We start from the raw sequence: 24,228 nt of genomic DNA, 5'->3' as shown, positions 1-24,228 counted from the left end.
AACACACCCGAGGCCCCCGGGACCTCAACCAAACCTACCACCCAGTCCTAATACCTCATTCGAACTTGATTGAGCCTTCAAACCACGTCCCATAACATCAAAATAAAGAATTATGCATGGATTCAAGCCTAAGAACTTAGGAAATTTCCAAAATTTACAACCGATGCCGCAACACGTCAAAACTAGTCCGAATGACCTCAAATTTTACACACAGGTCATAAATGACCCCTACAGACCTATAGCCACCCTCGGAATCCCATTCCGAGCCCAATATCAAAATTCCACCTATTGTCCTAAATTGCCGAAATTCTAACTTTCGCCAATTCAAGCCTAAATCTACTACAGACCTCGAAAACACGTTCCGAACGTGCTCCTATCCCCGAAATTACCCAACGGAGCTAACGGAGTAGACAGAATTCCTTTCCGGACCCGTCTTCACACAATTCCGACTACGATCCGATTTTTAAAGCCTAAACTCATATATAGGGACTATATGTCTAAAAACTCTCCGAAATTCACAGCTAATCACTCCGACAAGTCCCATAAGCAGATACGAACGTGGGGAAGGCAATTATCAGGGGATCGGGGCGCTAACTCTCAAAACAACCCACCGGGTCGTTACATTCTCCCCCTCTTAAGGAAATCGTTCGTCCTCGAATGAGTATGAAGGCATACTTGAAGCTGAGAAAAGGTGAGGGTACCAGCTGCACATATCTTGCTCGGTCTCCTAAGTCGCCTCCTCGACCGGCTGACCCCTCTACTGAACCTTAACTGATGCAATATTCTTTGACCTGAGCTCTCTGACATGTCTATCCAATATAGCTTCTGGCTCCTCAATATATGATAGATCCTTGTCCAACTGGACTGAACTGATATCCAAAACATGGGTCGGGTCACCGTGATACTTCCGGAGCATAGAGACGTGGAATACCGGATGAACTTCTGCTAGGTTGTGAGGCAAGACTAGCTCATAAGCTACCTCCCCAATACGCCGCAATACCTCAAAAGGACCAATTAATCTCGGACTCAGCTTACCCTTCTTCCCGAACCTCATGACGCCCTTCATAGGCGATACCCAAAGCAAAACCGGATCACCAGCCATAAATGCCAAATCACGAACCTTCCGGTCCGCATAACTCTTCTGCCTAGACTGAGCTGTGGGATGTCTTCACCTTGTCTAGGGCATCCTGGACCAAATCTATACCCAACAATCGGGCCTCGCCCGGCTCAAACCATCCCACTGGAGACCCGCACCGTCTATCTACAAAGCCTCATATGGCGCCATCTGAATGCTGGACTGGTAGCTGTTATTATAAGCAAACTCAGCAAGTGGCATGTATCGGTCCCATGCCCCTCCAAAATCCATCACACAGGCACGAAGCATATCCTCAAGAATCTGAATCGTGCGCTCGGACTGGCCGTCCGTCTAAGGGTAAAAGGTTGTACTCAACTCTACCCTAGTACCTAACTCCTGCTGAATGGCTCTCCAGAACCGTGAAGTGAACTGTGTACCTCTGTCTGAAATGATAGATACTGGAATACCGTGAAGGCGAACTATCTCCCTAATATAAATCTCAGCCAACCTCTCGGAGGAGTATGTAGTCAACACTGGAATGAAGTGGGCTAACTTGGTCCGTCGATCCACGATCACCCAAATAGCATCGAACTTTCTCAAAGTCCGAGGAAGTCCAACCACAAAGTCCATGGTGATCCTCTCCCACTTCCACTCTGGAAGCTTAATCTGCTGAAGCAACCCTCCTGGTCTCTCATGCTCATATTTGACTTGCTGATAGTTGAGACACTTGGCAACAAACTCCACTATATCCTTTTTCATCCTTCTCCACCAGTAATATTGTCTCAGGTCCCGGTACATCTTCGCGGTGCCCGGATGAATGGAGTACGGCGAGCTATGCGCCTCCTCAAGAATCAACTCCCGAATCCCGTCCACATTGGGCACATAGATCCGACCCTGCATCCTCATCACACAATCATCTCCTATACTCACATCCCTGGTATCACATTGCCGAACCTTGTCCTGAAGAACCAGAAGGTGGGGATCATCATACTGGCGCTCTCTGATGCGGTCATAAAGGAAAGATCGGGCAACCACACAAGCTAATACCTGGCTAGGCTCTGAAATATTCGATCTCACAAACTGACTGGCTAAGCACTGAACATCCAAGGGTAAGGGCCTCTCAACTGCCGGAAGATGGACCAAACTCCCCAAACTCTCTGCCCGGCGACTCAAGGCGTCGGCCACCACATTGGCCTTCCCCGGGTGGTATAATATAGTGATATCATAATCCTTGAGTAACTCCAACCACCTACATTGTCGCAAATTGAGGTCCTTATGCTTGAACAAGTGCTGCAAACTCTGGTGATCCGTGAAAATCTCACAGGGAACACCGCATAAATAATGACACCATATCATCAGGGCGTGAACAATCGCTGCCAACTCGAGGTCATGAACTGGATAGTTATTCTCATGCACCTTCAACTGTCTGCACGCGCAAGCAATCATCCTACCGTCCTGCATCAATACCGCTCCAAGGCCAATCCTCGAGGCATCACAATAGACTGTATAGGACCCTGAACCCGTAGGCAATACCAATACTGGAGCTGTAGTTAGGGCTGTCTTGAGCTTCTAAAAGATCGCCTCACACTCCTCAGTCCACTTTAACGGAGCACCTTTCTAGGTCAGTCTGGTCATAGGTGCTGCAATAGATGAAAACTCTCCACAAAGCGGTGATAGTACCCTACCAAACCAAGGAAACTGCGGATCACAGTAGCTGATGACGGTCTAGGCCAACTCTACACCACCTCCACCTTCTTAGGGTCTGCCTTGATCCCATCACGAGACACCACATGGCCTAAGAATGCCACTGAATCAAGCGAAAATTCACACTTAGAAAATTTTGCATACAACGTCTTCTCCCTCAAAGTCTGGAGCACAGTCCTCAGATGCTGCTCATGATCCTCCTAGGACCGAGAATATACTAAGATGTCGTCAATGAATACCATGACGAAGGAATCAAGATAAGGCCGGAACACACTGTGCATCAAATGCATAAAGGCTGGTGGGGCATTGGTCAGCCCAAATGACATCACAAGAAACTCATAGTGGCCATATCTCGTCCTGAAGGCAGTCTTCGGGATATCCGGCTCCCGAATCTTCAACTGATGATAGCCATAACGCAAGTCAATCATTGAAAATACCCTGGCACCCTATAACTGGTCAAATAAGTCATCAACGCGAGGCAATGGATACCTGTACTTCACTGTGACCTTGTCGAACTGCCGATAATCAATACACATGCGCATAGAACAATCCTTTTTCTTCACAAATAATATCGGAGCACCCCAAGGTAATACACTGGGCCTGATGAAACCCTTATCAAGAAACTCCTGCAACTGCTTCTTCAACTCAAGAGGAGCCATATAATAGGGAGGGATAGAAATGGGCTGAGTGCCCGGAAACAAATCAATGCCGAAACCAATATCTCTGTCGAGCGACATACCCGAAAAATTAGCTGGAAAAAAATGAGGAAAGTCCCTCACAACTGAAACTTACTCAACTATAGGGGTATCAACACTAACATCTCTCACATAGGCCAAGTACGCATCACACCCCTTCTCAACCATCCGCTGAGCTTTAAGGAAAGAAATGACTCTGCGGGGAGTATACTCTAAGGTACCTCTCCACTCTAATCTCGGTAAATCTAGCATAGCTAGTGTTACGGTCTTGGCGTGACAATCAAGGATAGCATAATGGGGCGACAACCAGTCCATGCCCAAGATAACATCAAAAGCTACCACACTTAGTGATAATAAATCAACCCTGGTCTCAAAACGACTGATAACAATCAAACACGAACGATATACGTGGTCCACAATGAGAGAATTTCCCACAGGAGTAGAAACATAGATAAGGGAGCTCAAAGAATCCCGAGCTATCCCCAGATGTGAAGCAAAATAAGAAGACACATATGAATACGTAGAACCTGGGTCAAATAATACTGATGCATCCCTATGATAGATAGGGACAATACGTGTTATAACTGAATCTGAAGCGACGGCCACTGAACGGGCTAGAAGGGAATAGCCTGGCCTGGCCTCTCCCTCTAGGGCGACCTCGACCTCCCCGAGCTCCACTTCGAGCTGTTTGAGAAGGTGGGTTAGCAGCTGGGGCTGGAAGAATAGCTGGAGGACCCGGTGGAGCGCGTGGCGCCTGATTAGTCTAAGATGAAGCACCCCTCCTAGCTCTGGGGCAATCTATGAACTTGTGGCGATGGTCACCACACTCATAGCAACCCTTTCGAAGGACGTGGAAGTTGATGCTAACTCTGAACTGGCCTGCTGGACTGGCCGGTAATAGTTCTCGAGCTGGAGGCACATTAGATAATGGTGGTGCATAATAAGGCTCCTGAGGTCTAGGAGGAGCTGGAATACCACTAGCTGCTAGAAGAGCTGAATGAACAGGGCGACTCACAAAGCCCCTACCATAACGTGCTACTGGTGCATGAACTCTTGAGTACTGGCCAGTCTCGAGACCTCTTGGCCTCCCTTTCCTCTCTGTCCCGGGCCAACATGCTCTCAGTCCTCCGGGCAATACTCACTGCCTGCTGGTAAGTGATATCCGTCTCCAACTCTCTGGCCATACTGGTCCGAATACCGGGGTAGAATCCCTCGATGAAGCGTCGAACTCTATCTCACTAATCGTGTCAACAAAGGCCGGTGCATGACGAGCCAAGTCACTGAAACGGATTGCATACTCCGACAGAGTGATAGTACCCTGGCGTAACTGCTCAAACTCTGCACGCCAAGCATCCCTGAGGCTCTAAGGAACAAACTCAAGCACAAACATCTCTGAGAAATGAGCCCAAGTGAGTGAAGCTGCCTCACCGGATTACTCAGCTCATAGGCACGCCACCACTGATAAGCCGCTCCCCTCAGCTGGAAAGCGGTGAAAGAAACCCCACTCGTCTCCACAATGCCCATAGTGCAGAGAATACGATGACACTCCTCAAGAAAACCCAGAGCGTCATCTGAAGCTAGTCAGCTGAAAATAGGTGGGTGGTACTTCTTGTACCTCTCAAGTCTGAGCTGCTCTGCCTCAGAAGCAACTACCCTAGTATCATGCTAAGTTGGAGCCGCTGGGGGCATAGGAATATACTCTAGGACCTGCCCAACATGGACCCTCTGCTCAGGAGTACGGGCTACGGGAGTCTATGCCCCTCCCCCGGCCTGAGATGTGACTGGAGCTATCGGGAGTAGTCCCGCCTGAGTTAGAGTGCTGAAAACGCTCATAAACTGAGCCAAAGTCTCCTAGAGGCTGGAGTAGCAGTAGGGACCTCCTGTGCCCCTCCAACTGCAGCTGCTGGGGGCTCCTCTGTCGCTGCTCTCGCCGGTGCTCGAGTTGCACCGGTGCTCGTCCTCTACCCCTGCCCCTGCCTCTTACGGCTTTGGCTGGGGTCTGGGGTGCTTGGTCATCGGTCCGCCCGGTACGGGTCCTCACCATCTATAAGCAAGAGTAGAATAGAGTTTTAGAAATTTTGACGTCAGTAACTAGCGCGACAAGGAATTCCGAAGAATGTGATTGTTCTTAACAATTACATAGCCTCCCGAGGATAGGTACAGACGTCTCCGCACCGATCCACGAGACTCTAATAAACCGGCTTGTGACTTGTGACCTATGAACCTCGACGCTCTAATACCAACTTGTCACGACCCGATTTACCCTCGGAAAGGTATCGTGACGGCACCTAGTCTCTACGACTAGGTAAGCCTAAATTTGCGGAAAAACTTAATTCAAAATAATAAATTAAAGACAGAAAAGGGAAAATTATAAGTAGACATAACATAGCCGCTCGACATGTACAAGTATAACTCCTAAAACCCGGAATGTCACATGATAGTCACAAGCTTCTATACAGTAATAGCTCTATACAACTGGAAAGAAAAAAAATACATAGAAGTCTCTATCTAGTCCGGAAAGAAGGTGACTCGGAGGATTTTGCGGACGCGGTAGAATTACCTTACGGTCTCCTCGGAACAGCTGCTACAACCACTAGCCACGTAGCTGAGAACTCGAACCTGGATATGCACACGAAAAACATGTGCAAGAAAGGGCATGAGTACACCACGTTCAGTACCTAGTAAGTGCCAAGCCTAACCCCAGTCAAGTAGTGATGAGGTCAGGTTAAGGCTCTACTGTCGATGCCCCCTTTTTCTAAAGGCGAAATCGGGTTTACGACATTTGGGCGGACAACTCTATTCCTTTTGGGAATTTGGGTTTGAGATTTAGAAGAGTCGCCACCTAATGATTAAGTGCATTAGGACACTAAGAATTTAAAAGAAAGAAGAACCAGAGAATGGATAAGGGCTTGAAATTATCTCAGGGGGAAGGTGTTAGGCACCCCCCAAGATCCACTAGTGTGGTTCCCGGCGATGCTATAATTATGACTTTAAACAACAAATAAACATACAAGACAATTCTCACATAACGATTGCAAGTAGGGGAAGTATAAAAGTTAAACAAACGAGCTGAAATTTGGGACTAGGCGATTTCATAATTTATTTAAAGAATATACAAGTGCAGAAAAATGGGGGTCAAATAATTGATACAGATAATCAAACAAAGGGATGAAATGGGTCGGAAATTTGGGAGGGAAAAACTGTACTGGAAATTTAAAGAGATTTTAAATGATTAAAGCAAAGGACGAGGTTTAAAATAACTGAAAACTGACAATTTTAAAAATACTGAAAGAAAGAAGTAAACACATAAAGAGGGAGGGGGGGGTCCTAGGCTTATAAATAACATGGATCACCCACGCAACACCCGGTAACCAATTATACACGTGTGTTATCGCGTGATCATCATATCCATGTCTACCCTTACCCACCCCGTTAAGGTACTAAAATGCGGAATGGTCTCGTTACTTATTGCATGCTACTACCCGCCCCAATCCTATCAGTCCCGGGGGCAGTTGGGACTACTAATCCTAGAGGGAAGGGATATTGGCGTTTGAAGTTTAAAAAGGAGAAAATCTAGTGCGACAAACAAAACACATAAGAGCAGTTAAGGGGAAAACACGTAGCAATTAAGGCTCAAATAGGCCTCCTCATTCAAAGCATAAATTGTTTAGCAAAACATACAAGTACTGGTTAGGTCTTTAATTAAACTTACACAAAGGGGGGTGGCTGATTTATTACATATTTTTAGATAAGAAGTCCGAATTAGGCCTGCCTGCTGGTTGTAATTATTAAAGACTGGTATAATTGATTGATTACCTAATTGTTTGCCTAGGTGAAACCTATAGGCATGATGTCTAACAAGGTCAAACATACTGATTTTAAGGAAGATTACTAACTTTAGAAGTGAACCAATTCTTCGGATATTAACAACATTTTTACTAATTTTAGACTTGCGGATGGATCAGATTTAAACGATTGCTCCTATAGGCATGAATTCTAAGTGTTACTGATTTTAAAACGGTTATGTAAGTGCAGGAATCCTATGAGCATGGTATCTAGGATGCAATCGATTATTCCTTAACCTATGGATTGTTTGCCTAATGTCATATGCATATGCAGAAAATGCAGAAACTTATAGGCATGGCTTTTATATGATGAAATGCATAAATTATAGGCATGATTTTTATATGCAGTTTTGAAACAAACTATAGGTAGGATCTCTATATGGGAAAATCTATAGGCAGGATCTCTATATGCAGTAATGAAATGGCATATAGGCAGGATTTCTATATGCAGATACATGGACGAAAATGTTGTGATTGCAGAAATAAAGACCTAAAACATGATATCTACCCCCATATGCATAACATGAGAGACCCTCCCCCATTTTACTATACACCCCATAAGTATTACATGATTATTACAACTTCAATGAATCCAGAAAAGTAAATAAAAATTACATCAGAAATTAAAATTCCAACCAAGGAGAGCCTAATTCAGACTCCTAGTCTGGAACATGAAATAAGCCAACTTCCAAAGATCAGACTTCCAAAGCCTTTCTAAATCCTTTGGTTGTGTCAAAGTTCCAAGGAGCTTCATGAACTCAAGGCAGTGGTTACACCCAATTACATTTGCAGGATCAGATTATAGTACAGTATGGAATGGCCAGCCCTCAAATGTCCAAGTTCAGAGGGAACTCAAGGTCCTCAAGGCAAGGCTCATAAGAGGGGGACGGAACTTAGAGTCTAAGAATAAGTGTATGTGCAATAGAGGGGGAATTAGGGAAAACCATGACAAACTAGTGGTCATGCCCAGCAATTAGGATGCTGGCACACCCCTGACCAGCCTGTCAGCTTGAATTTAGGAGTTAGGACCTATTGAAGGTCAGGTTCAGACCTGGGCAGTAATTTGGATACTGCCAGGCCATGAACTTTAACTCAGCACACAAAAGGGAATGTGGGTATGGGGGATTTATAACAAGCAGTGAACATAAAAGGAAGTAATATACAGAACATGAGCAACAAGGTAGACAGGAGTAGAGCAACTGTAAAGTAAACACATAGGGAAAGAGCGGAAATAAAAATTGAGACATACCAGTTTTAGGGAAAACAAATAAGTAAAAACGGCAGTCTTGAAAAGCCAAGTTGCAAACAAAGCAGTACTAAAGTCTCAGCAGAGAGTAGAGAGTTTGAAAGAGTATTGTGATTGAAAGTATGTGTGTGAGAGTATGAGTATTGGACTTTAGGATTCAGAAGTTCAAAGTTCTAAAGTTGTAAGGTTTTCAAAGCTTAAAAGCATGTTCAATGCAGAAGGGTCGAGCCCCTTTTATAGTGCAGCAAATAAGCAAGAAAAAGGTAAGGAAATAACATTGTAATCAGTCTCCCTTTAATTAAGGGATTCTGATTTCAAACGGGTAAAAACAACTAAGGAAAGGGGTTTGAAAAATATTTTCCTAGCAGTATAATAAAGGGTAAGTACATAGAAGCTATTTAAGGCAACAAACTAATAGTACACGGTTTGTAAAAAAAAAAGGAAAGGGAATCAACCAGTAAAATCAAAATTTCAGACTTTTACTTGAATGAATCAAGTCAGGAAAGGGGTAAAGAAAGGTTCAAGTAGGGAAAATCAGTATCAATCAAGTGAACACAATTAAAGGAATTCGGAATCAATTAGTAGTTGGCAAAACCTTTTTGAAAGAAGAGTTCTGATATATAAAATACACAAATATGTAAATCAAGAAAGGACTGTCGAGTTATTTAGAAGAGATTTTAATCAAAGAAAAGTTCAGAATCATAAGCAAAGAGATACAGGTTCAATTTGTAGACTCATAGTGGGTCTGAGAGTCCAGGGTCCCAAAGTGGAACCCTAACTCAAACATAAAATCAAAATCGCTAAAGGAAACCCCCAAATCTTAGGGTTTCACAATTGAGTCGGACATGGAGGTGAGAAAGCAAGCCATTTGTTTCAGAACCCCAACAAAACAGATATGATAGCATGCTTGAAAGACAAAGGAAGAAAAATCATGAAGAACATATTTGAGAAAACTCAGAACCTAAACAAGTTCAGAAAGGGGAGATAATACAAACTTGAACACAAGTAGATGAAGCATGTAAGAACATGAACAGAATCCAGTAAACAAAATCAATTAACTTAACGGTAGACACATATGTAAAGGAGTAAAGGAAACATAGCAAAGATTAACAGGAGTAACATGTATAGTAGAAAAGAAAAGGTAAAAGACAATACATGCGTAAAATAAAAGAAATCACACGAGCAGGGTATAGACAAACACACATAAAGCAAAGAAGAAGAAAAAATCAGAAAGATTTTTTCCCAAAAATCCTTTCAGAAACCCTAAAATCGGAGAGAAGCGATTTTGACAAAACTTTTGGGGAAAACACTTTAGATGGCAAGAAAAGCATAGATACAGTATAGATCTAACCAAATAATGGTGAAAGAACCTCGAATAGCTTAGGGTTTCGGAGAAACCCTAGAAATGAGAAAGGCTTGGAAACAGGTCCGATCTTGAGTCGGAGAGGTCAAGAATCAGGTTCCTGAGCCTTGAATCTGCCGGAGCACGGCCGGAGAAGCCATGGAATCAAAGATCGGAGAAGATCGGAGGGAGAACCATCGCAGTCAGCCTTCCAGACTTCGAACATTCAAGGTCTAATGGTGGAGAGGGTGGGTAGAGACCATCGATGGCCTGGGAAGCCATGGATTCCGGTGAAAAATACGGTGAAGGAAGGTGGGAGGAGGCTAGGGTTCCGAAGAACTGATGAGAGGATTTGAGAGTGTTTTGGGATTCCAGGGCGGCGGGTCAGGTGAGAATGAGGGGGATTAGGGTAGGTCATTTAGTTTAATTATGGAAGGGTGAGTTTTGGCCGTTGATCTTGAGTGATCAATGATCCAGATTTAGACCGGTAGGTGGGGAACGGGTTGGTCGATTAATTGGGTAGAATTGGGTCAATTTGAGGGCCAAAATTGAAACAAAATGGGGCTGTAATTGAAATAGAAATGGGGCTAAATATTAAATAGCCAATTTTCCCTTTTTATTTATAAAATATAGTAAAGATGATTTTAAAAGTAAATTAAAAATATTGGAACAATTAATAGTNTCTAGCATTCTCTGGTTGGGCGAACATGTTGGGCATATAATTCATCCGCTTTGGGTGATGAAAAGCGATATGATCATCCCAGTCTCTACGATGGATTTCCTGCCGGTACTCACCCCTTTGGAGGTGCTCCATGAGCCATAGTTGGAGTAGCAAATTACATCCCTCGAAATGTTTGGCCCCTTGTTGACATCTTTCTAGGGCTCGGTATATTTCTGCAACTATTATTGGCACAAGGCTGAATAGCTGCCCTTAATTCCTTCCACCAAGGTCTTGGTGACCATGGCCAGTCCGGTATGGATTCTTGCTTTCTTTGTCAGAAAAACTATCATCCCCAAGAAACAGAACATAAACACAAATACCCTTCGGTGGATGTGCCTCAATGAGGTGATGGCGAATTCGTCCGGATAGGTACGGTTGATTTGCTATGGCCGTACTTTTCATACAAATGGTCAAAGGGAATGTAAGACTTCTCCAAACATGTCAAGTCGGGATTCTTCTTTAGACCCATCATCTTAAGAAAACCCCTACCCTTACGATTTTCCGGCATTAGCAAACCCGGAGTTTCCCACGGTATTCCAGCCAGTCCTCCTATTTCCTCAAGCAAAGGTGCCATCTCAATGTCTCCAAAGCGGAATACCGACCTATCACAGTCCCAGAATAGAGTGACAGCTTCTATGATTTTGTTGTCAGGTTGAATTTCTAGTAGAGAAGGTAGGTTTCCCAGGTACTTCCGGACAAGAGTCTGATCGCTGGAATGAAGATCCTTCCACCAGCTTAGCAATTTGGGGTGAATGTGGGTGACCATGCCGAATTTGGGGACTTCGTGCCTCATTTTCTGCAAAACAAAAGGTTAGGCCCTTTCCCCCCACCGGACTCGACTATTTAACGTCAATAATTAGCATAAGAAGCATTTAGTTCTCCAAATGAATGCACAGAACGTGGTAAGGTCCGTTTGGGTTTCATGGAAACCCGGTGGACTTTGGACAAGGCTATCTTAAAGAGTCATTATGCGGACAACATAACTGACTCGGCTAGGTTTGACCATGATGCATGTACAATTAAACGGAGTAAGGTTTCTATGTGGTATTAGACTGGTACCCTTGCGCGGACAACTCAAGAGGGAAAGGCGCAGAACCGTCGACTACACCGTTGATCGACTGGTTTTACCGCAAATATGCCTTTGCCGAATTTAGGGGGTGATAATATCGGAAGAGCGCAACCACTCATTATAAGCGTTGCTATGGGATTTTGTTTGGCACGAGTGAAATATGATGTTGAAAAAATGCAATACAATAGTTAACAAATTGTCATGTACTTTCACGTTCATAAAGTAATGATTACAATAATTGCTCGTAATTACAACAATATTGAAGGAGAGCAGTAAAAGAAAGAAAAGAAACAAAGAACCAAGTTAGTTTCGTAGTAGAAGAAAGAATAAATACTTAAAGGCATTTAAACAAGCAGAGTCGCCATGCTGTCGATGCACCCTTTTTCTTAAGGCGAAATCAGGTTTACGACATTTGGGCGGACAACTCTATTCCTTTTGGGAATTTGGGTTTGAGATTTAGAAGAGTCGCCACCTAATGATTAAGTGCATTAGGACACTAAGAATTTAAAAGAAAGAAGAACCAGAGAATGGGTAAGGGCTTGAAATTATCTCAGGGGGAAGGTGTTAGGCACCCCCCAAGATCCACTAGTGTGTTTCCCGGCCATGCTATAATTGTGACTTTAAACAACAAATAAACATACAAGACAATTCTCACATAACGATTGCAAGTAGGGGAAGTATAAAAGTTAAGTAAACGAGCTGAAATTTGGGACTAGGCGATTTCATAATTTATTTAAAGAATATACAAGTGCAGAAAAATGAGGGTCAAATAATTGATACAGATAATCAAACAAAGGGATGAAATGGGGCGGAAATTTGGGAGAGAAAAACAGTACTGGAAATTTAAAGAGATTTTAAATGATTAAAGCAAAGGACGAGGTTTAAAATAACTGAAAACTAACAATTTTAAAAATTCTGAAAGAAAGAAGTAAACACATAAAGAGGGAGGGGGGTCCTAGGCTTATAAATAACATGGATCACCCACGCAACACCCGGTAACCAATTATACACGTGGTGTTATCGCGTGATCATCATATCCATGTCTACCCTTACCCACCCCGTTAAAGTACTAAAACGCGGAACGGTCTCGTTACTTATTGCATGCTACTACCCGCCCCAATCCTATCAGTCCCGAAGGCAGTTGAGACTAATAATCCTAGAGGGAAGGGATATTGGCTTTTGAAGATTAAAAAGGATAAAATCTAGTGCGATAAACAAAACACATAAGAGTAGTTAAGGGGAAAACACGTAGCAGTTAAGGCTCAAATAGGCCTCCTCATTTAAAGCAGAAATTATTTTGCATGACTTACAAGTACTGGTTAGGTCTTCAATTAAACTTACGTAAAGGGGGGTGACTGATTTATTACATATTTTCAGATAAGAAGTCCGAATTAGGCCTGCCTGCTGGTTGTAATTATTAAAGACTGGTATAATTGATTGATTACCTAATGGTTTGCCTAGGTGAAACCTATAGGCATGATGTCTAACAAGGTCAAACATACTGATTTTAAGGAAGATTACTAACTTTAGAAATGAACCAATTCTGCGGATATTAACAATATTCTTACTGATTTTAGACTTGCAGATGGATCAGATTTAAACAATTGCTCCAATAGGCATGAATTCTAAGCGTTACTGATTTTAAAACGGTTATGTAAGTGCAGGAATCCTATGAGCATGGTATCTAGGATGTAATCGATTATTCCTTAACCTATGGATTGTTTGCCTAATGTCATATGCATATGTAGAAAATGCAGAAACTTATAGGCATGGCTTCTATGTGATGAAATGCATAAATTATAGGCATGATTTTTATATGCAGTATTGAAACAAACTATAGGCAGGATCTCTATATGGGAAAATCAATAGGCAGGATCTCTATATGCAGTAATGAAATGGCTTATAGGCAGGATTTCTATATGCAGATACATAGAAGAAAATGTTGTGATTGCAGAAATAAAGACCTAAAACATGATATCTACCCCCATATGCATAACATGAGAGACCCTCCCCCATTTTAACTATACACCCCATAAGTATTACAAGATTATTACAACTTGAATGAATCCAGAAAAGTAAATAAAAATTATATCAGAAATTAAAATTCCAACCAAGGAGAGCCTAATTCAGACTCCTAGTCTGGAACATGAAATAAGTCAACTTCCAAAGATCAGACTTCCAAAGCCTTTCTCATACTTTGGGTGTGTCAAAGTTCCAAGGATCTTCATGAACTCCAGGCAGTGCTTACACCCAATTACATTTGCAGGATCAGATTATAGTGCAGTGTGGAATGGCCAGCCCTTAAATGTCCAAGTTCAGAGGGAACTCAAGGTCCACAAGGCAAGGCTTATAAGAGGGGGGCGGAACTTAGAGTCTAAGAATAAGTGTAAGTGCAATAGAGGGGGAATTAGGGAAAACCATGACAAACTAGTGGTCATGCCCAGCAATTAGGATGCTGGCACACCCCTGACCAGCCTGTCAGCTTGAATTCGGGAGTTAGGACCTATTGAAGGTCAGGTTCAGACCTGGGCAGTAATTTGGATACTGCCAGGCCATGAACTTTAACTCAACACACAAAAGGAAATGGGGGTATGGGGGATTTATAACAAGCAGTAAACATAAAAGGAAGTAATATGCAGAACATGAGCAACAAGGTAGACAGGAGTAGAGCAACTGTAAAGTAAACACATAGGGAAAGAGCGGAAATCAAAATTGAGACATACCAGTTTCAGGAAAAACAAATAAGTAAAAACAGTAGTCTTGAAAAGCCAAGTTGCAAGCAAAGCAGTACAAAAGTCTCAGCAGAGAGTAGAGAGTTTGAAAGAGTATTGTGATTGAAAGTATGTGTGTGAGAGTATGAGTATTGGACTTTAGGATTCAGAAGTTCAAAGTTCTAAAGTTGTATGGTTTTCAAAGCTTAAAAGCCTGTTCAATGCAGAAGGGTCGAGCCCCTTTTATAGTGCAGCAAATAAGCAAGAAAAAGGTAAGAAAATAACATTGTAATCAGTCTCCCTTTAGTTAAGGGATTCTGATTTCAAACAGGTAAAAACAATTAAGGAAAGGGGTTTGAAAAATATTTTCCTAGCAGTATAATAAAGGGTAAGTACATAGAAGCTATTTAAGGCAACAAACTAAAAGTACACGATTTGTAAAAAAATGGAAAGGGAATCAACCAGTAAAATCAAAATTTCGGACTTTTATTGAATGAATCAAGTCAGGAAAGGGGTAAAGAAAGGTTCAAGTAGGGAAAATCAGTAACAATCAAGTGAACACAATTAAAGGAATTCGGAATCAATTAGTAGTTAGCAAAACCTTTTTGAATGAAGAGTTCTCATATATAAAATACACAAATATGTAAATCAAGAAAGGACTGTCGAGTTATTTAGAAGAGAGTTTAATCAAAGAAAAGTTCAGAATCATAAGCAAAGAGATACAAGTTCAATTTGCAGACTCATAGTGGGTCTGAGAGTCCAGGGTCCCAAAGTGGAACCCTAACTCAAAACATAAAATCAAAATCGCTAAAGGAAACCCCCAAATCCTAGGGTTTCACAATTGAGTCAGACATGGAGGTGAGAAAGCAAGCCATTTGTTTCAGAACCCCAGCAAAACAGATATGATAGCATGCTTGAACGACAAAGGAAGAAAAATCATGAAGAACATATTTGAGAAAACTCAGAACCTAAACAAGTTCAGAAGGGGGAGATAATACAAACTTGAACACAAGTAGATGAAGCATGTAAGAACATGAACAAAATCCAGTAAACAAAATCAAATAACTTAACGGTAGACACATATAGTAAAAGGGTAAAGGAAACATAGCAAAGATTAACAGGAGTAACATGTATAGTAGAAAAGAAAAGGTAAAATTCAGTACATGCGTAAAATAAAAGAAATCACACGAGCAGGGTATAGACAAACACACAAAAAGAAAAGAAGAAGAAAAAAAATCAGAAAGATTTTTTCCAAAAATCCTTTCAGAAACCCTAAAATCGGAGAGAAGCGATTTTGACAAAACTTTTGGGGAAAACACTTTAGATGGAAAGAAAAGCATAGATACAGTATAGATCTAACCAAATAATGGTGAAAGAACCTCGAATAGCTTAGGGTTTCGGAGAAACCCTAGAAATGAGAAAGGCTTGGAAACAGGTCCGATCTTGAGTCGGAGAGGTCAAGAATCAGGTTCCTGAGCCTTGAATCTGCCGGAGCATGGCCGGAGAAGCCATGGAATCAAAGATCGGAGAAGATCGGAGGGAGAACCATCGAAGTTAGCCTTCCAGACTTCAAACATTCAAGGTCTAATGGTGGACAGGGTGGGTAGAGAGCATCCATAGCCTGGGAAGCCATGGATTCCGGTGAAAAAATACGGTGAAGGAAGGTAGGAGGAGGCTAGGGTTCCGAAGAACTGATGAGAGGATTTGAGAGTGTTTTGGGATTCCAGGGCGGCAGGTCAGGTGAGAATGAGGGGGATTAGGGTAGGTCATTTAGTTTAATTATGGAAGGGTGAGTTTTGGCCGTTGATCTTGAGTGATCAACGGTCCAGATTTAGAAGGGTAGGTGGGGAATGGGTTGGGTCGTTTGGAATTGGGTCGATTAATTGGGTAGAATTGGGTCAATTTAGGGGCCAAAATTGAAATAAAATGGGGCTGTAATAGAAATAGAAATGGGGCTAAATATTAAATAGCCAATTTTTCCCTTTTTATTTATAAAAAATAGTAAAGATGATTTTAAAAGTAAATTAAAATACTGGAACAATTAATAGCGTATAAATATTAATTTAAAAATACTGGACCTAATTTTACAATTATAAAATGCTGTTAATCTTAAAGTAGGCTACAATTGCAATTATATGAAATTTAGTCTTTTAAATACCAAATAAATTTGTAAAAAATATACGAAAAATCACCTTAGCTATATTTTGGTGTAAACATGAGAATAAAATATGTCATTCACCAAAATGATAAACTTTGGGAATAATTACTGATTTTTGTATTGCTAAAATGGACAATAAGTTGATTTAAAAAATTAGGAAAAATACCAAAACACTTAGGTATGCTTATATATGCATATATATGCTATTTTGAAAGTACTTTGGATATAAAAAATTACATAGGGAAAAATTGGGTATCAACATCTACTGGATTTATAAATAAATAGTTTAAATAGTACGGAAAAGAAATAATTCTAAAATAAACAGTCAAAGTAAATAAGCTGAAATAAGACAGAAAAATGGAGTCCTCGGGTCAGCACAACGTATCACACAATGGAATCTCCTAGAATACCGTCCCGTAGTTCCATTTATAAATATGCAGTATAGGGGAATCTCCCAGAATACGTCGCTAGTCCCCAATTTAAATATGCAATACAAGGGGGATCTCCCAGAATACGCCCGTAGTCCCCAATTTAAATACGCAGTGCTGGGGGGATCTCCGGAATACGTCTGTAGTCCCCAATTTAAATATGCAATGCGAAGTAAATGCCAAATAAACATCAATTTTAACAGTACATCAAATTACAGGCAGGAAAACAGGGGAAATTAACTAAACATGGCGCATAGAGTGTCAATTAAGCAATTTAATATGGAAACAATAAGCATGCTTTCCTAATTTAAGATGAACATTAAACACGTAGAAATGATGTAATAAAAGAACAAGGCACTGTATAATTTTTGAAGGAAAAGTGGGATCTTTGCAGAAATGGCACATGTTTGTACTCATCATATCACGTACACGGCGCCCACACAATAATTATATCAAAACAACCTAAGGGAAAATTCTCCAACACAGAGTTAGACAAGCCACTTACCTCGACTACTCAGCTCAACCGAGATCACGTTCTTGCCAGGAGTACCCGACTCCGAATGGCCGAAATCTATTCAATTCAATTGCATAATGTAAATCTCACTTTAAGAAAACAATCTAGCTAATAAATTCGAAGCTAATACGCGAATGTAGGAAAATTGCCGAAAAAGTTCCCCGGGCCCACGTCTTGGAATCGGGTAAAAATTACAAATTCCGGACACCCATTCACTCACGAGTCTAACCATACAAGAATTACTCGAATCAGATACAAAAATCTCGATCAAAACTCAAAAACTTGACCTAAGAACTTTATCCAAAGTTTCCCCAATTTTCCACCATAAATTCAAAATTAAAGTATGGATTTAAGTGTAGATTCATGGAAATTAGTCCAAACCGAGTAGGAATTACTTACCGAAATCACCCAGGTGAAAATCCCATCATAAATCACAATTTTCCGAGCTCCCAAGTTCAAAAATAGCTTAAACCCTCGATTTTGGATTTTAAAATCTGCCCAGGTACAGACCTCATCGCGTTCGCGGAAGCACCATCGCAAACGCGAAGGGTAAAATTAAAGCGCCCAAATCTAGACCTACGCGAACGCGAGACAGGGCATGCGAACATGGTCCTTGGCTTCCCAACCCTTCGCGAGCGCGGCACGACTCACGCGACCGCGAAGGGTAAACATCGAACCTCCCCTGGAACCTCATCCATTCTTCGTGAACGCAGCCTGGCCCATGCGTTCGCGATTAACACTGGCCCAAACCATAGTGTTCGCACCTCCCCTCACGCGAACGCATAGAAGCACACCAGCACCAGCAAAATCTGATCCTTCCTAAGTCCAAAAATTAGCCCGTTGAGCATCCGAAACACACCCGAGGCTCCCGGGACCTCAACTAAACCTACCAACCAGTCCTAATACCTCATTCGAACTTAGTTGAGCCTTCAAACCATTCCCCATAACATCAAAATCAAGAATTATGCATGGATTCAAGCCTAAGAACTTAGGAAATTTCAAAAACCTACAACAGATGCCGCAACGCGTCAAAACTAGTTCGAATGACCTCAAATTTTACAAACAGGTCATAAATGTCGCTATGAACCTACAGCCATTCTCGGAATCCCATTCCGAGCCCGATACCAAAATTTCACCCATCGGCCGAAATCGCCCAAATTCTAACTTTCGCTAATTCAAGCATAAATCTACTAGAGACTTCAAAAATATGTTACGGACACGCTCTTAACCCCGAAATCACTCATCGAAGCTAATGGAGTCGACGGAATTCCATCCCGGACCCGTCTTCATACAGTTCCAACTACGGTCCGATTTCTAAAGCTTAAACTCATATATAGGGACTATGTGTCAAAAAATTCTCCGAAATTCACAATTAATCACTCTGATAAGTCCCATTAGCATATACAAACGTGGGGAAGGCAGTTATTTGGGGATCGAGGCGCTAACTCTCAAAACGACCGACCAGGTCGTTACATTAAGTGTACCATAGCCTTTGTCCCTCTAGGACTTAATAAGAGCATTTTCAATGAGAATATAGTTCCTTTCTTTAGGTCAGCAAATGCGTCTGGCATGCTTTGCAATATATTGCAAATGAATTATCTTTTTATGAACTTTAAGTTCATATTATCTTATTCGAGGATCTAGATGTACAAATGATAATTCATTCCACGTAACTTTTTCTCAACAGTTTATTCTTGTCTCCCCCTTATGTTAGAAAAACTAACTTTCTTACTCAATTTTGGGAACTATCTTTGTGCATTATGGTGTTAATCAAAATATACACCGCACATCAATAATAATAAGATGGAATTATTTGGTTCTTGACCCTGAACCACTTGTGAGGAGAGAATGTAATATACTTTCGTGTATAACATATATCAATGATATAAGTAACTTTGTTCTCATAAGCAATAATTTAGCTATTAAGTGGAGGCACTCAATAAATTATTTTGCTAAATCAACTGTGATGTAAATCAACTTATCAAGATGAACTGTCTTGAATAGAAAATCTAGAAATTATGCTCTAGATTAAATTATTTGAGCAAGTTATCTGGCAAACACCATGTTGCAGGTTAATAATAATCGCACATGTAACCATCTCATAGATGCATCTTATGTGGTATACATGATAGGTGAATGGGCCCATATTCACCTTTCATAAAATCCAAATTCAAGGGATTCAGTCCCAATTTTTGTTGGTATAATAATCGCAAGAACAAGAAAATAAGAGAATTCATAAAGAACTTTCTAGTTCTTTAATATTTACCCATGTGAATACTCTTTCATTTTTGCACATCATACTTAAATTGATATGGCCAAACCAATTATGCCAACTGAATAAATTATCAATATTGATAAAGTTCAGGTTTATACCATGGCGGGTGCAATTATCAATAAACTCCAAGTTTATTATGATATGAATTTTTATATCAATAAACATCCACTTTATTGTGGTATTCTTTAATTTGTGTAGTACAAACTGGAGAATAAAGCGAGTAACTTTAACATACATATTATCCCGCTACAAGTTGTAGTAATAGATGATATTAAATCTTTCCTTTATTTATAGTCTCAATATAACCAACCACTTTCGCGAATACTTTAGAAACTCAATAAGTTTCTTTGAGACTTACTACAACATAATAAATTGACTTGTTAATCAATTGTATTCCTCCAAAATAGTAATAATTGGCTCTTCCAGAGCTCTCAATTAATTTGGTACTACCACATATTCATCAACATCCATGTGGTGAATATCACTTTCAAAGAGAAAGTTATAAATTATGGTCATTGTCAAAATTATATGTAAGATCTATTTCTTGCATTAGTGTTATCCTTTATTAATCACATTGCCAAAATATTATGGCATACAATAGGTACATGACCAATGACCATTCATGCCATAATAATGACATTATTTTCTTATATCATCTCAAACCTCCTTTTAGAGGTGGGTGTTGTATATTTACTAACACTAGCACGTTCATATTCTTCCAAGAATGAAGATGTATTCATAAATCAGATGTTGTCACATTCTCATCATGAATGGACTATATTCATCTATATGTGCTTTACAAAATCTCATGTCAAATCGATGACAAATATTACTTTCAAAGAGTGAAAGATTATTTTGAGAATTCTTATTATTCTCATTATCACAAATATGACGATTATAATTTCGTCTAGTGCCACGTCCACATCCATTGATACCTTCACGGTAATAATTTTTTCTTCTTTCAGACTTATCACATATTGCTATCACATTCTCTTAAGGGGAATGAGAATGAAAAAAATTCAATGGGACGGGTTTCCACTTCTTTGCCCACAATCATACATGAATTTGATCATGGCAAGGCATAGGAATTTTACCACTTCGGATGGTTATAATTTCTTGCAAACTCTATTAGAGTTATAATCAAAGTTTATTGTCTTTGCTTGCATTTAAAATCAAATTATAGAATTTCAAGAATTTAAAAGGGAAAAATAAAGTAAAGTACTTACCTTAAATCAAGAATTTAATCAAGAAGGAAGTTCATGAAACAATTGACAATCATTATGCTCAATCCCAAGGCTTCTACTCAATTAGTTAGAGTCTCGTGCTGATAACGTGTTATCAAACAATAAAAGAAGAAAAATAGTATTGCAGAGAAAAGTAGGGAGAGCATTCTTATTGATATGTGATGAATTATAATGGAATAGGACCCCTCTATTTATAGGGAAAGAGTGACTTAGCCACCAAGTTAAAATCCGTAAGATCTCGCTAAAATATAGACATTCACCTTATATATATATATATATATATAAACTTCTTTAGCTTCTCTCCCGTTCGAATTAGTATTGGGGCCGACTAATTTCGACCCGAAACTTTTATTTAAGGAGGAAAGAGTTTAAACTAACAAGAGTAAATCATGGTTTAATCTCTGATTCTCTCTTATCTCCTGTATATTGACCAAGAAAGAAGGAAAGAACAAAAGGAGAAAGAGGAAAGCGAGAGAGGGAAAGAAAATTGCAGATTATGAGATGAGTTGAGTATAAGGAAAGAAGTGGAACTTCATATAGTCGTATTTAACTTGTTCGAGGCTGAGACGCATGCAGTTGTTGTATGAAAAACAAGATGAAGATTGTAATGGATATGGATGATGAATTAATTTCAAGTGTCATATCTTTGTGTAGACATGCCATGAACAAGAGTTTGAAAGCTCATAAAGCTTAGGAACTCCTTGTGCATGCTCTGGAATTGTCAAGTTAAACTAATTGCTTCTGCTCACTAATCATCCTTAGTGGTTACACAATACGTATTCTCTTCTCGTAATTCCAATTCTTGTTTCTTCCCCTAAATTTTTCACTACGCATAATCTAATATTAGTAGGGGCCAAAAGTACTTTACCGATAAAATATTTAATGATGCAGAAATTTGAACCTGGATTCTGCGTTCCATCCCCTAAGAAGGTCCACTGGGTTGATAACACAGCAGTGACATTAGGTATTATCCCCTCACAATATCGAAGAAAAAGAGAAGGAAGTAAGAGTTTAAGACGGAATCACGATTTTAACTTTATGAGTTCTTAAATTGGTATGCCCGAGACACGTCTTAATATTTTTTCCATAAAACTCATTAATTTAGTTGGATTCAAAATCCAATTACTAATGTCGGATGTTACTATCCTAAGAACTTAAATCCAAAAAGTTAAAATCCTGACGCGGTCTCTAAATCTGTAATATGTTAGGAGCAAAGCTAGTATTTTAAGAAAAAAACAAAAACTATAAACTACTACTAATTAATTACAGAGGAAGCCTAGAAGTTGGAAGATCAGAAGCGGACATAGAAAATCCAAGGACCAGTGGTGGTGGTTATGGAATCATCATCATCATCAGAAGAAATGTTGGAAAGTCAGAACTCACAATGCTCACTAACTAGGGATAGAAACTACTTGTATTGTCGAACTGACCTTCTCATTGTAAGCACTTATTCTCGCCCTCTTTTTTCCTACTTTATTGCTAATTCAGTGGCGGATCAAAGATTTTTAAGTCAGCTAATTTTCTTATTCAAAATCATTTTTGACAATTATATATATAAAGCGAGTCAAAGATAGTAGATGCTTACGCGTCTGTTACGTACATTCTATGTATCAATCGATGTGCTAACTCTATGTTGACAATCAAAATGAGGCAGTTCACAATTGTACTTCTAGTGAGACATGTTATATACAGTTAAAATCAGGCTCATCCGATTTTATTAATTTACCGATATCAGGGTGAAGGATCGAAGATCGATCCCGTAGTAGATCAGACCGAGGCACGAGGTCAAGGTATCGAGTTCGGGATTCGAGGTACTTGTCGAGATCGAAGCCAGTAAGTATCGAGACCAAACAAGGTAGATATCGATCAAGTCCAAAGATAACATAATAACGGAAAGCGAGATATCCGTGACTGGTCGACAATCATGACGAAAATCTCGGCACGGATCGAATCAAGAGCGATTATTTAGCTAATCATGGGATTTTTTCTGTAATTAGAGTTATACCATAAGTAGAATTCCTCTACTATATAAAGAGGAGTTCTAATCATTTGTAAGGATCTATCATACACATTGTTCACACATATTAAAGTAATATAACACTTACTCTCCCGCTTATATATTCTTGTTAATTAGTTTACTTCTGCTTTATTCATAACTGTTCTAATATTGACTAGTTCGAGGGCTTTCTAACTCGAGGGTTGAATTCCATTTCAACACTGGATTGCTTTATCTTATTGTTAATTTCTATTACTAATCTTCATATTTATCAATCAGTATTAGGTGAAATCACGTGTCCTTAAAACCACATTATAAGTTTAATGGTTATCCAATTTTAAGGGTAAACAGTTTGGCGCCCACCGTGGGGCTAAGGATAATAGTGATTGCTTAATACCGATTCCGATAACACACACTGCTTTACGCTTTTTCTTGCAAGTGTTTTTGATTTTAGGATAAACATGTCAAACTCACAAGTAGCACCCACACATGGTGACAACGGCCTCGGATTTCACGGGAAAAACGACAATATTGATGCCCCAGGGATCAAAGTGCCTCAGGCTGACCTCGAGGGAGTACCAATTGCAAATCCCGTCGATTTCAGTTCACATGTCGCCCTAAATGCAAATCTGGGCGCTAATCCCGAAGGTAGCGTACGTAGAGAAGATCGATCAGGTGGTCAAGGTACGCAGGGCGGAGAAGATGGTGGAGTCATACTTCAGTTGTTATTTGAATTGCTACAGGCTCAGCAAGCTGCTATAGCACAACCGCAAAACCAGAATCGTGCACCAAGTGGGGTCGAACATGAGCCCCCACTAGAGGTTGTTCACAGGACTGGACCTGTACCAGAGAGATCGAACGCCAACTAATCGGGGACTCCCGCTATTATGAAAATTCTAGAGGAGCTCACTAAGCGAATTGAATCAGGAGAAAAGAAAATCGAGGAAAATGACAAAAAAGTAGAAACATACAACTCCCGGGTTGTCCAAATACCACGGCACCACCAATTCTAAAGGGTTTGGATTCGAAGAAGTTCGTGCAGAAACCTTTCCCTCCAAGTGCGGCTCCGAAGCCCATCCCGAAAAAATTCCACATGCCAGAAATTCCCAAATACAATGGGACCACCGACCTTAATGAGCATGTCACTTCTTTCACATGCGCAATAAAGAGGAATGACTTAGAAGATGATGAGATTGAATTCGTTC

Source organism: Nicotiana attenuata, chromosome 2, assembly GCF_001879085.1.
Source record: "Nicotiana attenuata strain UT chromosome 2, NIATTr2, whole genome shotgun sequence".
NCBI lineage: Eukaryota > Viridiplantae > Streptophyta > Magnoliopsida > Solanales > Solanaceae > Nicotiana > Nicotiana attenuata.
This window is presented reverse-complemented; position numbering follows the sequence as displayed.